Source organism: Atractosteus spatula, chromosome 3, assembly GCF_055471065.1.
Source record: "Atractosteus spatula isolate fAtrSpa1 chromosome 3, fAtrSpa1.hap1, whole genome shotgun sequence".
Taxonomy (NCBI): domain Eukaryota; kingdom Metazoa; phylum Chordata; class Actinopteri; order Semionotiformes; family Lepisosteidae; genus Atractosteus; species Atractosteus spatula.
The window spans coordinates 11,044,711-11,057,907 of NC_142708.1; the positions used below are offsets into that span (position 1 = coordinate 11,044,711).

At 35.1% G+C, this 13,197-nt stretch overlaps 1 protein-coding gene across 1 annotated transcript in view; it reads right to left on the reverse strand.

Moving 5' to 3' along the window:
- Window positions 1-13,197, reverse strand: part of dcc (DCC netrin 1 receptor) — a 369,239-nt gene that overhangs the window by 68,369 nt on the left and 287,673 nt on the right. The window lies entirely within an intron of this gene.

The window sequence follows — 13,197 nt, forward strand, 5'->3', positions numbered from 1 at the left end:
TCGTACTATATGGATACAGAGAGGGTTATTTATTTTTTATGTCTGTCAAATCCACGGATTCTTAAGGTGTTTAGTTCCATTTAAGGGTTAATCATCACTAGTTGGGCAAGTAATAACACTACCAAATCAATTCCTTTTCTGACCTGATCCTAATCAGTAAAAAAAAAATGTCAATGCAATAATCCCGTGCAAATCCTGACCTCTAGAAATAAAATGTAGATCTTAGAATTAGATTAATAATTTATAAAAGAAATTCTAAAATTAACAAAAATAAATAAAAATCCTCTGTATCTTGCAACATATAACTGTAACATACTGTACAACACACTTCACATTTAAATGCATCGGTTTCCCTTTAAAAATAAATATCTGCACCAGTATCAAAATACAAAATCTTGAGATACTGTACATCGGATTGAAATCCTCAAATATTTCCACCAGAACAGAAAGTTTAAATGACTGGGATTTCATCCCGGTAAGCAATTATATCAGGTAATGAACCGGCAGTAACTGCATCTGGTGACTAAAGAAAGCCAAAAAAGGTTCCTTTCTAAAATGTGATGGAAGATTATGCAATTGAATGAAGTGGATAGAGCCACTGCATTGCACAGTGACTATGACTCTTTATTTTGCAATAGTATGTCTCTGAAGCAAAATAATTAAAAGACATATAATTACACTGGGTATGCCTTGGGCAAGTCTGTCACATAATTTTAGCTGTATCCCCATTTACTTTCCTTCATTTTAACCACCACGCCTTATCTGTGCTAGATGCAAGTTTCTTTTTCAAAAGATTTGCATTAAAGCTAATCCCATAACAATTTAGTGTGGATAAATCAGTTGATAATATATTTTTTCATTAAGGGTCATCTGTGCAACTCTACGTTCACCCTGTGTGTAAGGTCACTTCACAAAACCGCATTTATTTTTACATGCAGTATCTGCAAAACTTAAAAATAAAAAATGACAGAATCTCTCAGAAACAGAAAGAGAGACAGACAAACACCTGCAGGAAAACAACAGTTCAATTTTTGGTCTTGTCACTATTCCATCACCAGCTATGACATAAATATTTGGATTAATTAACCTCTGTAAAGGCCCATCAGGAGCTTGACACTGATAAAGCCCACAGCCTCTTGGCAATACAGGAATCCTATCATATGTTTAATGACTGTCACATTGCCTCAGTAACGGGTCCAGTTAATGCCAGCTGCCACACGCAGGGGACCGCAATACCATCTGCACAAAACAGCCTGTTAACATGCAAATAAACCAATTAAAATTCACATAACGGCAGCACGGACGTGTTGAGTCAACCCTGATTTATCTTTTTTTCCCTCTCCTTTTTTAATTTCTCCAAGCAGGGCGGACAGAGGATATGGTTGGTGCTGTGGGTCGTCTTATCACTGTGATTCTGCTCACCTAGATGGACTTCTGTGGAATAGTAATACCTTCTGTTCTAACCCAGAAACACCTTGCACTGCCTCTGCTCTCCCCCATCGGTTTTGTCAACACATTGGCTTCTCTTTCACATGAACATCCTAGTTAATCAATACTTATATCACATTTTCAATTAGCCTCGCAGCAATTATGCAAGTAATTGATTAACATTTACCAGCACCTGTAGTTGGCTATCATTTTAATTGCTGATTACATTGGGCTTGATTGCTTTAAAAGGTACCCATACTGGAGCTGGGACTCCCCTAGAGTTTAAAGCCACAGCACAGACAACTGAAGGAGAAGGTTTTAGGGGTTGTGCTGTTTGGCTGCATATTAGTGCTAATTGTCCCTGGAAGAATATGAAAGGATTCTGTTTTGAACAGTATTAAATTAGCTCCCATTCACATAATTATGTAAACTGTGCTTGTAAGCAGGCACTTGCACTTAGTGCTCTATTCGGGATCCCTATTTCTCACAACCCACTTAGCTGAATGGCACAAACTCAGGTCAGAAGGGCAATGCATACGGGAGGCTTTTCATCTGCAAAATTCAACCAGCAGGAGCATCTAAAAGGGATGTAGAAGACAGTTTTTTAAACTTTTTTTTTCTTTTAAAATTAGGCAAACATTCCTTAAGACAAAGTTCATCAAGCCGGAAATGAACCTGGCTGAGCAGGAAATTTGATTATTTCTTCAAAGCCACAATAACAAACTTTCAAATGCATGGGATTTCAGGTGGTTGCCACAGAAACAAGCACTTGTTTACCTATCTGAAAAAAGAGTGATTCCTATTTCAAACCCCTGTGCCTTTTCCCAAGTTTCCATTAGCTACGTCTTCAGGTAGTTTTCAGCCAAAAAAAAATGCCCTTCAAACTTTATCCACAGCTTTAATGAATATTAAAAGATATATGTGAAAGAAAGTCCTGTGTGTGTGAGTTATATATCGCACAAGTGTGCGAGATTATGATCTAACCTTCCTCCCGAACTTTTGTTATATCTCTATTTAATGAAAAAAACAAAATCAATATCTAAAGAAATATTTTAGGCTTAAAAGTGAAGGTAACATACAGTATGCATTGTTTTACTTCCTCTTTCTCTCTTATTCTGCTTACTTCTTAAATCAAAGAAAAAAATGGCACAAATTTAGCAGAAATTTTAATCCCTTGCCTGATTTACAGTAAAATTTAATTAATCCTTTACATTTTTGGCATTATGTATATTTTTCATCCATCTCAATGTCTTGAAATAGCTTTCATTGCAGTTATTTTTTGCAGCTTGTCTGAATGATGTGTGTTTCAATGCATTTTAAATGTGCACTAATGATCATTACTCTATGAATGGATCTGTATCATAAGGATGTAAGAACGTTTACAAATCAGAGGAAGCCATTTGGCCCATCTTGCCCATTAGGCATTTATCATTCAGTTGATCCAAGGATCTCATCCAGTCATTCCTTGAAAGCAGGATATGCGCTTGAACAACATGGCAGGGTATCTTGTTCCAGACTCCCATTCTCAAGCCCTCTCTAGAATAAAGAATAAAGAAAAGCCCTGTATCTAGAATAAAGAAAGTACCTGTACCTGACAACAACACTATTAAGTAAAACACAAAGAGTTAAGCCATTAGTGTCATAGATATGTAGGTGCCCTTGTGTGTGGCTGCCTGAATTCCATTAGTGGTCATGTTCAGTTCACTGCACACCATTACAAATGCTCTCAATAGCTTTGGACTGAGGCTAAGGCCCTTAGTCAGCATCATCCAATTCAATTTTCAGAACGCATGGAAAAAGACAGCCAAGGAAAATATACTGGTTTCTGGTATATTGATATCATACATGCAATCATACGCATCCTCTTACTTCAGAATTGATTGAATCATCAAGTTAAATTGTGTTTATGCTTACAAAATGATTTTTTTCAGCCAATTTTCCTTTTGATTTTTACGAAAAGAGCACCACCAGTTATACAGTATGCTTTTTGAGGTATTTGGACACTATTCCTGGAAACATTGGAATGTATCACTGATGTATAAATCTATCTATGAAGATTTAAAAATTGTATGTATTATTTAGTGCTTCACAACCTGGAAGCTCAGTTTTGGAGAGTTAATGGATATTCATTAGTTATCTTGAGTTGATGCTCTCATGTCTTAGCTCAAGTGACTGATTTGAATAGCTTGGTTTGTGAATAATTTCCACATTCTTTTCTCACAGAAAACAGACACATATTATAAATATTTAATGTTCTGGAAGCATTCTACACTTCAGTCTGTAATTATAGCTACATTTATTAGTGTAGTAAAACAATATAAAAAAGTGTTTTTCATAATTCATAGATTTATTAATCTACTTCTACCTACAAACCTTTATTCCTATCCTATACCTTTTTGTAGGTAAGTGACACGGAAACTACTCGTTTCAATACAGGTAAAACGAATAACAACAATCAAACAAACAGCAACAGCAGAGTTGTGTACTACATAAATAACACAATGCACTGTACTGAATGTCTTTTTTATTTATTTTATGCCTACTGTTCTGTAGTACAATACAGCCTACAGCCCTTACTGTATAGAAAAGGGCTGGATTTTATAGCTGGATTAGGGCTTCTTAATAGAAAAAAAAAGCTACTGTATTTGGCCTTGAAAAGAACAATATCTGTTAGTGACCTGAGCAGAGCTGCAGGAGAGGCACTTCTCAAGCACTCTGGTTGAGAAGTCAATCAGCACATTCAAAGCAAAGATGAGGTTCACTTCAGAATGTGAAAACATCCACATGAACTAAGAGTTTTAAATCAAATAGGTTGGAAAGGCTTTTAGTGATTACGTCTGAGGATTATTGGAAAGAATGGTCGTGAGATTTTTTCAAAGAAGCAAAGATCATTGACTATGAAATTAATTTTTTGTTGACACAAAGAAATTTCAAGTTTTGCAGGTTCAAGTTCCTAAGTACAAAATCATCACTGTGCAATTTCGTTCTCTCATATGTGTCGCTTATAGTCTCAGCTGACTCTCAGTATTCTTCCATTTTCTGGAGTCGTGTCAATGGATTTTTGTCAATCCTCTTTAGATGCAATTTTTCACTACAAATTGAAACAGCCTCCTTGTTACTAAAATGTGAGAGGCATATACTGTATGTCTGTCAGCCCTTCTAACTGAGACTATGGCTAACCAAAGATGTGATACAGTACATGTAGAAGAATGTACAGTTTGTAGCTAATCAGGAACAGCTGATTGTTCACATGAAATATACACTAAAAAAACACTGAAGGTCAATTTTTGTAGGAGAAAAGGAGTATTTATTACTCCTTATTCAATCTTTTCTATTTTTTGTATATACAGTACAGGTGATTTCGCATTATAATGTAGCAGCTTTGACTACAACCAAATGTACACTAAATGATGAGAGTCAACTATAGTATCTTAGCACCATCTATCCTGGTCCTTTGTACCACCACTCATAGTACTTAATTAGTTCAGTGAGGAATAAAAAGGTGTTTTGTGTCATTAAGGAGACTTTATTGCTGATATCTCATGAACATTTGGTATAACTTTCATTCTTACACATAGCCTGTGATTTTTAGTCAATTATTTCCACCAAATATGACATTTGAAATATTTGAACCTGGCATGTGCATGCAACATCACATTCACATTAAACTGAAACATGAGTTTCTAAACTCCAAGTAAATCCAGCCATTATTTTATACATCTGCATAAATTACTGTAGCTTTGTCTCTGAGCAATGATTTAACATATTTGTTAATGTCAAACCTATACTGGACATCAGTAGGGCTCACAATTCTACAGGTAAGATCTTAATATAAATATAAATAAAGGATAATAAATAATAAATAAATAATAAAATATAAAGGATATAAATTATTTTATTTCAAAGGACTATGAATTTGTTATGAAGTGATTATGTGATCTGATACAAGACTATTAGTCTACATTTTTATTGACTCAGCTAAAATAATTTGTAATATTTACATAATACTATTATGCAAACATTGGTGGCATTTGAAAGTACTGGACAGGAGCTATGAAGTGGTTATACGTGTAAATAAAAGATATTCCATGCCCTGGAACACAGATAGATTATGCAGAAACTAATCAAATAAAAAACCCGCCAACATAGCAAATCCTTTGAATATAGAGTTTGGATCCCACATCAAAAATGTTCAAATAAATTTCATATTTATTATTAATAAGAAGCTTCTAAAAAGAAATACCGCAAAACAGTGAAAAGGGTGCGATGCCTGAACGCTCTACTCTTTTAAAAATAAAAAAAATCTTCAAATCTGATGTCTGGTGGGACCAAAGCCATCCCTGGAGAAGCTAGACAGTGTCACAGCTCTGACTGGGAGAAAAATAAGACTCAGGGCTTGTCTTCCTCTCCCATGGTACTGGCCTGCGAGTTTCAAGACTGAGGGTGCAGACCCCGATGAAGCCCTAACGTATACCCTGTCTGAATATGCAATTTATTAAATACGGTTAATCTCTGTCATTTTGTGGACGTTCACCTTTCTTTGAAGTGATTTGTTTTCCTGGTTTGTTAGGGGAATTTGCAATATGATACTTAAATATGGGCTTTTACTATAAATTATACAGTAGATGACTTGAAACCCCCCTACAGTATCTTCAGGGGTGTGTTGTACAGTATGTTTAAATATACTTGAACAGACTCAGTAGTTACCAAATATCTGTCAGTACCTTTTGAAATTGTCTCATTCTTTATACAGTACCTTAAAACTAATGAATTTTAAATCAGATGATACTTTAATCTTATTGCTTTGTTCACACTGTTATCACTAAAACTATTTTGTTAATTACTCCTAATGTGTTCTCCTCATTATTTGGCAGATAGTATTTTTAGTTTTTGAATCCACATTTACTAAGCTATGGACAGCCAGAATTTTTTGCTCCTAGGAGGTTTCAAAGGGAATGCACAGATATCTACAGCAAACACAAATAATGGAATATGGCCCATGTTTCTTTTATTTATCTGAAGCACTTCTGAGATCTTGATTTTCTTCTGTTGCTTCACCAGGCACACAAATCAGCTCATCTTCAGCTCCTGCCAGAACATGGTTACCAGCTGCAGACAAGCTCTGTTAACATGTACTGCCAAGTGCCCTGGCTTCTGTATTTTTTTGTAGGATTTCAGACCACATGCATATCTGGGACGTTCTTGGTTACAGAGTGACAAAAGTATTAGGTTAAAGGACTTGTTTGCATTATTTGTGTTTCCTCTTTACATTAAAACAAAAGGTCATAATATTAGTGAAGAAAGCAGCTGAAGTTAAACTACAACAGCAGTGTTTTCCCGCTCATTGTTTCCAGTAATTGTGTGGCCTACAACCCACAACAAATGCATTTATTTACCTAAATCAAGTTGTTTAATGAGTTTCATGTTTCAAGACATGAGTCTTTTTTTTATTATTGGAGAATACATGCAAATGGGTAGTGCAGCTCATTCCAGTGGTAGACTAAATTCCTCTTCGGGCTTCCTTGTCCAAATATCTCATATCTGAATGTCACTTTCATTTAACTGGACAGAGACATTTTCTTGCCTCCAATGTTTTATGAGCTAATGGTGTAAATGGCAGCAGTCTGCCCCTTCACAGGAATGTCTTTGGTGGTAAATGAGATAATATACAAAACACTCAAGGATTCATTGAACAAGAAGCAGTAAACTCCACATATTCGATGTATAGAGGAGTATGTTCAATGTTGAGATAGTAACCACTCTAGATCAATATTTACTTGCCACCCCCATTAATTTTACTTATTGTGTCCAGGAAATTACAATAATAATCCTTACATTTTCTGGAAAATACAATTAGGGAGGAGATAATGCCTAGTGTTCTGTCTGTTGGTAGGTCTAACACTGCTTTGTAACTGTGATGTGCTGGAAATGAATTATTCTGACCTGACAGGCCACAGAGCCAGCACAACAAAATTTCATCTTACTCCCTCTGGTGTAAATCTAGGCATCTTGGAATAGAGTCCAATGTACTAGCAAGTTTAATTTCTATGTTTCTAATCAATTACATTCAATTTCACATCTAAAGACTGATAACACAATTAAATTGCAAAATATTACTTTATTTGTGTATTGCAATATAATTGCAATAAAATAAATATACTTTTTGACTATTTTAAGCTCACAGAATGCATTAATCTTCTTCAACACGATATATCTAGCCCTCTTTAACAAACAAGCACTGGAATGCACACAACTCTTTATCTTAGGTCTCAAAAAAACATTTATTATTTATACGGTCTCTTTTGCTTTGGTGATTTCATTTTATAATGACCCCACTGCTGAATCTCCCTGGTGGGAGTTTCCATAGTAACATCAGAAACAAGTCCTGTTCCACGAGTGATACTGAAGCAAAAATTCTCTTTCTAAGCAAAAAAAAGTTTTATGTAAAGCCTATACGTATCTCATAAAACTCAGACACTGGTTTTGTTGTTTTAATAACTGGGAGCTCTGTTTCAATTTTATCTTTTAAATAGAACAAACCAAATGCTTCTGTGGCAGATATGTTTTCATTACAATTGGTTAGTCTCATCTCATTACTTCTTTCTGCCAGCTTTCTAAAATAATACTGAAAAACAGATATTTTATAAGTGCTGATTTTACAGTATACAGTACATTTATGCAGAATGAGTTAGTCACAAAGGAATAGGTACTTAACATAAAACAAATCTCCATGACCCCACGCAAGTTGGTTTTCAGTCCTGTCCTGTGAGGATGTACAGTAATTTAAAAAACAAAACCAAGAGGGGAAAAATAATGAAAAAAATGACAATAAAAGTCAGTATAAACTAAAAAAGCTCTAAGTAATCAAAATTATTCGATATAAATATATAATTCTCAAATGAGAGCACATCTCAATAAGAATTGCTTATTGGACATTTTGAAAGTTTACAGTATATGAGACCTTTTTGAAAAAAAGCTGTCTCTGTAAAACTTTTTGGATAAGATCCTGGCATTAAGAGAAAATTTATGCGACCAGTTGGTTCAGTGAAATTCTGAGAAGGAGATTATTGACAGGAGCAGGAAGAAGGTACAGTTTTTATACATATACTGTACATACTGTACTGTACAGTTTCCAAATAAAAACCCAATCACACATTTTTTGCACACTGCTTGTGTTGACTTATATTTAAATTGTATGTTATTTAACTTTGTTGCTGTTGCTGTGTTTATGTTTTGGTGTTTCCTTAATGTCTTTGTAATGTATTGGAGCATACATGTCAATAAGCATTCCATTGCACTTATGCATACTGTATGACAAGTAATGTAAACTGAACTATACATACTGTATACATATACTGTATTTAGAAAAAGATGGTTAGCTTTAGGCATCATTGTAGTCTAAAAATCTAAATTGTCTTTCAATTACTATACTACAATAAAGGTGAGAAGTGGAAATTAATGTGTCATTGTCGTGAAAGAGGCAATCCGACCCTTTTTTGTAGATTACTACCTATATGTGACTGTGCAGCTATACAAAAAGTCTATACTGCCATTCTTAATGCAGCTCTTTATTTTTAATACTGTAGGTTTTTGAAAAAAGCTGTCTCTGTAAAACTTTTTGGATAAGATCCTGCCATTGAGAGAAAATTTACGCGACCAGTCGGTTCAGTGAAAGTCTGAGAAGATTATTGACAGGAGCAGTGCTACTATGATTTACAGACATAGAGCAAGAAGAGACTCTGATTTTAAGAATGGACGCACGTTTTGGTGACGGGGCCCTTTTCTTGTCCATTTCATCTTCAGTCTGTATTTCTTTTCCCCATCATACAATAGCCCGCCCACACAATGAGAAAGGTTCAGCCAGCTGAAGAGCACAGCTCATGGGGGATTTGTGTGCATGCGTTTGTGTGGAGCCCTGTTTTGTCCCCCACCCCCCCAACCCCTTACCTATGCTGTTAAGATTCAATTATTTTTATTTCATTTCACCGAACTGTGCAAGCTGTGGTCCCAAGGCATTCCAAGGCCTGAGAAAATGAAATAAAAAATAAACCCCACAAAGTGATTGCGTGGGTCTTAGGCTTAATCTCGTTTCAGGATAAATTTACTTCAAAGGGCCCCCCGGTCCTAGGTTGGAAATTAAATAGCACTGATACAAGGTGAATTCCGAGCACAGGGGGGAAGAAATAAAGTTGCAGTAAACCCTCCCACTTGGGAATGCTGCTTCATGCCAATCTTTATCACTCAGCTCTGCTGAAGTGCTGACACTGAACCGGGACCCTGCTCCCTATGGGCTCACCATGTCTCTTTCTTTCTGTGTTGTTGCTATTTTTATACGTTTGGGATAATATAAAATTACAGATGTTTCACAAGATTGTGCCACCACTTACTGACTCCACAAGATCCCGCTGTCTAGATGTACAGTACTGTTGTAACAGTGTTATAACAGCCCAGCAAGCAGCTCCCAAAGGAGGAGACAACAGACAGTGCAGTGTGATCAGAATTGCCTAGTTGATAGATGGACACTATTGCATGTACACCTGCTTTCCTTATAATAGAGAACATTATAAATGTACAGTATCACAAAAAATGCATGACCCTTTACATTTCAAACAAGTTGCAGAAATGCATTTGGATATTTCATGCTAGCTAATTTTTTTTCACTAATAATAGAAATAATAAAAGAAATGTATAACTCACATTACAAATTACATTTCTTCTGTTGACATTAAAATCCATTTTATTTAATTCTAGGCGTACTTTTTATTATGTAAGAGAAAAAAACTGTATTGCATTATGTTTACCAACTAAAAAACAAAAGGAAAATGTAAACACATTTTGTAAAATTGCGGCAATGTGTCTAGCTATTGAAATATCAGCGTTTATGTTCTGGTACAATTTAAAAAGAAAATCTTGTTTTCAGTGTGTTCCCTGAACTGTTTTATTCTTCATAAAGAAGACAATGAAATGTGGGCTGTCGCAAATGTGAGATAAAACATCGCAATTGTGAGATATAAAGTCGGAATTCTGAGTTAAGTTGCAATTCTGAGATATAAAGTCGCAATTGTGAGATACCATAGCGCGTTTTTTTTTACTCCCTGGCGGAAACGGGCTTCCATACATATCTGTTTAGAGGATTAATTATATCAATTACAAATGAGAACAGTTCTAGTAATGAAATTGAATTAATTTAAAGAATATAGTACATAACTGGTGTTTCTTACTATTATCTAAGCCTTACCATTTTATTTCTAAATAGTAGATAAAAACTGCACACAATATAGTGTATCATATACTGCAACCCATAAATAACCAACCAACCCAAATTAAATAAAATTAAAACAGAAATGCTAGGAGCATCTTGTTACAATTAACAGTAATTCTTAGGATAATTTAATTATTTTGATTTATTATTCAATTTAGTTTGTTTTCTGCTTCCATGCAGTTTCTACTGTATATTTTCCTTGCAAATGAAAATTGAGACAAGGCCAAATTTATAAGACCATTTAGCTGGTAAAAGCAAGAGCTATTCAATTAAACTCATTTCATTATTAATATACAGTATGTATACTATTCAATAGTGAATCCAAACCTCGGAGAAGGTTATCTTGAAGAAACCAGCTCACTCAAGACATCAAGCTGGGCTTATGTGGATTTAACCCAAAGAGAGATGAAAGATCCAAAGATCCTTGAAATAAAAATAAAATAAAAATCTACTGATCCCTTTTTGAATGATTAACAGCTTCAAACCTTCAGACCTTTTCAAAACCAAACAAATTCTATATAACCATACCGTAAAAGGTACTATATGGTCAAACTCCACAACGGTTTATCAATGTACTGTATGATCCTTTAAGACTGTTGCTGTTGCTTCTGTTCTGCCTTAAATAAATACATTTTAATGTAGAATGTGATTAATGTGAAAATGGTAATATCAGTAATAAGGTAGTGTACACCACTACTAAGTTCTACTGATTAGGAGAGAATCATCAAATGGTATTGATGCATGCTGATCTAGCAAAATATTTCACTGTTGATTACAGTACAAAACAAAAAACAATACTTCACCTTTGGTCTGAGGCAAAAGAGTGTCATCCATAAAAATTATCACTGTTATACATACAGAATGAAAATACAAGTGGGAATATGAATGTTAAAAAATATATCAAAACAATGTATTTAAAAATCTGGTTTAAGGACAGAGTTCATAGCAGGGTTAAAGTCCTACAAATGCAAACCAAGAAATTACATTCCCCATGAAACACAACTATGCTGAGGGATACAATACACTAGTTAAATTTCCTGCAAACTTGCAATCTCTTTTTCAGATTGACAGCTTTCATAAACAGTGTTGAAGTCATAATAAAATCAATGCTGGCTGAAACTGATGCAGTGCTTGAGAGATGTGATGCCTGAAGCAAGTGCCCTGCTAAGCAAAATTATCAGTTGAGGACTGAATTGGTTTAGGAAGGTTCACACAGAAGCCTCATCTTTAATCAAATGTCACAGCACCCAAAGAGATTGTGGCTGCAGGCCCTTTTGCTTCACAGCAGCCTTTTCCTAAGCAGCCTTTTGACCTGTTTGTCTGGAATGCCACTAAGTGGGACTGCAGGTTGATTTGCATACATGGCTCTTCCTGCTGGTTCCACTAGCCCAGTGCAATCATCCACTAAAAAAAAGTTGGGCAGTCTGTCTTGATTGCTCAAATTCCACGTGCCCGGCACCTGCAGCGAAGGGGTGTTTGCCAGAATGCATTTGACCATGAGCAATCTTACATACTGTAAGGCTGTAAGACCGGAAAGCATCGCAAATAGCCAATGTAAGGTTATCTCAGAAAAGGTCCAGCCAGGTTCTTTTATTTAATTTTCTCCCATGGAGCAGCAATCAAATTATCTTATTTAAATCTATATTTAACATCCTTATTATAAGTTCAGGTGGGTAGCTGCGTCAGCATGCATAGGCTGCAGAGGAACAAGTAATAGGTTTATTCCATGCTGAAAAAAAGACGAAAGAAAACACAACGTTTCGGCCGAAACGTTGTGTTTTCTTTCATCCTTATTATAACACTGAATGGCAGCTGCAGGGGTGGCAAGTTGGTGTAGAGGTTAGTATTGCTGCCTTGTGGCTCTGGGGTCATGGGTACCGTTCTGGACCTGGAGTGTTACCTGCATTTCAGGATATGTAGTGATAGATTTGAAAGAAACAAAGCATAGTTCAGTGGAAGGACTATAAGTTTATCTGAAGGAGTATCCTAATATGGACATAATGTCATTTTTATCACAAATCATTAGTACTGATAGAAAGAAATGGATTTTATTGATGTTGTACACAAGGTTCGAATATTGTAATTAAAAATAATTTTTTTGAGGACATTTTGGACAAAAGTCCTTCTTTATCTGATTAAAGAGAATGTAGCTGCTGTGCAGTCACTGAAAAAATCCTTTTCTTCTTTAAGCATTTGCAAATAGCAATTGAACCTACTGTATTCTATAAAGTAATGCTGATTGTAACTATTTGTTAATTTAAAAACAAACACTATGTCATTAATAGTAAACACAATCTACCATAAGGTTTATGCTTAATTTCTACAAAATTATTTCAGTACCATTTTTTAAAAAAATGCATTTTGTCTTTAAAGCATAAGAAAGTCTTCAAATAAGCAGTGCCAATTTGACCCATCTACTGTAGCTTGTTTGGCCTCTTGTGTTTAATTGACCTGAGGAACAAATCTAGCCGTTTCTTGAAAAAAATAAGAAATGGTATCAGCTTTGA